Below are 2255 nucleotides of genomic sequence, written 5' to 3' on the forward strand. Positions count from 1 at the left end.
CCAGGATGAAAGTGATGATTCTAGCATGCGTTCCCGATGGAAAAGAAAGAGGCTCGATCAATGCTGGATATGGCAGAAACAAGAAGAACCTACATGTATCTCCACCACCGCCACCGGCTGCTCAGGACAAATCTTTATCGACGCTGAAGCAGAAGCTACGTGGTAAGCAAAATCCCCCCGTTGCACGGGCGACGACGGGCAAAAGGAAAGGAACGGGACCGCCGAAACCGAAATCTACCGTGCCCTCGCGCACCCCAGCCAAGCCAAAATCAGGAGCAAATACAGGGAAGCTGACGCAGCCTCGAGATCGAGCACCGCCTACAGGCTCCGCTGGTTTAGTATTGCCAGCTGTGATCGAAGAGAAACTGTATGAGCTGGAGGAGGAAGTCAAGTTCTACAAATCCGAGACACTTCAGCTTCAGAAGCGCAGGGATTATTACGACCAAGAAGTGAAGAAGCTAGCTACCGAACGGGACGAGTTTGTCCGATATCAGCAGGAACAGCGCGTTCTGCTCGAGAAGGAGTGGGAACGGGAGCGAGCCAAAATGAAGAAAGAGGAGAAGTTGCAGGAGCGACAATGGAAGCTGCGGATGAATGCAACGATAGCTCATCAAGATCGCAAAGACTGCAGCGAAGTGGAGATGCTCAAGGCGCAGATTGTGAAGATGCAGCTTGACGAGAAAGATCGTGTGAGTAAGCTGAAGGCTGCGAACGACAACTTGCGACAGCGTGTTGCGGTATGTGTTGGGTCTATTGTATGGGGTTGGTTAAGTTGTCCTTAGCTTAACTGTTGCGCTGTTGCGTCATGTACAGGAACTTGAGGAGAAAAACCGGGAGCTCAGTGATGAAGTCAAATTCCTTGAGAAAGATCGTTTGGAGCAGTGGGACAAGTACGAGCGATTGCTAAAAGAGCAGCAAGAACCGCCCAGATCAGGTTCAAAACCTGAGATTATTTCTGCAATCAGAGAGAAGAACGAACTCCGTACGGTAGGTGACGTTTTCGCAATCAAAGGAACAGCTGACGAGCTGCTACAACGGTGGAATTTCCCTCGTGACGATGGCTTAACTCAAGACCGTGACGCATTTACGCCAACCTCTGAACACCTCCAAGCGGACGTGTACAACCCGAAGCGGTACAGTTTGGATCGAGAGGATTCCCACCCTGCGAGCGAGCTAGGGAGCCTTGAAAGTGCCAACGAAACCGGCTTTGCGAGTGCCGCTGCTACTTATGAATGGGCACTGCCTGATGCTGAAGACGATAAAGCACTGCATACTGCTGGTTACTCAGGTGATAATGCCACCTCCGTATCAACTTTGTCTCTGTCCGAAAACAAGACGGTCGCGCAAGAGATTGACCATCCGGGTGGGAAGAAAGAGCTGCTGTTTACGGACGGCAGCAAGAGAATCATCTTCCCAGACGGCAACGAGAAGGAGATCGACGCAAACGGCCACGTCGTCATCAGATTCACGAACGGTGACCACAAAGAGGTGAGCTGGTCGTCCAAGGTTAAAGAGTGCTGGATAATCTAAGACTAACGCTGGTTTGTTGTTGCTGCAGGTCTTCTCAGACACTGGGATCAGTGTATATTACTACCACGAGGCTCAGACGAAGCTGACAACATATCCGGACAACAGGAAAGTATATGAGTTCCCGAATCAGCAGATCGAGACGAGTCTGCCGGACGGAACGACGGAAATCCAGTTTGCTGACGGCATCAAGAAGACAATCCGCCCGAATGGCGACGAGTTCTCTGTGTTTCCGGACGGAACCACAATGTTGGAGAAGCCCGACGGCTTGCGGGAGGTGACGCTGCTCAACCAGAAGAAGATTCGCTACTTTCCGGACGGACAGATGGCCTGTGTCACCCCCGAGGGCCAGGAGACTCGCGTTCGCTCCGATTTGGAGCTCAAACAGCTCATGACGAGCGCATAAAGTACTGATGAATGCATTACATAACTTATTTATCGATGGTGCATTATGTACACTGTTGTGCAAGTGTATGACGGTTACGGCTACATGCTCATAATCATCCGGACACTCTTCTTTTTTGTATGGAGTCTCTGTCCGGGGTCGGAGTGTCTCGGGAACTTTCATTACGGAATCGAGACATGGAAGCATACCTGCGTAAGCATTGGCCCCAAGGCTCCGTGTCTGTGAGCTGCCGTGTGTACGCGAGTCAACGGCGTGCTGATGAGCACAAGCGCCTGCTGCTGACGGCCAAGGGCATCGAACTGCGCTCTGTGGGCTCGTCGTC

Source organism: Phytophthora infestans, genomic scaffold (genome assembly GCF_000142945.1).
Source record: "Phytophthora infestans T30-4 supercont1.105 genomic scaffold, whole genome shotgun sequence".
NCBI lineage: Eukaryota > Oomycota > Peronosporomycetes > Peronosporales > Peronosporaceae > Phytophthora > Phytophthora infestans.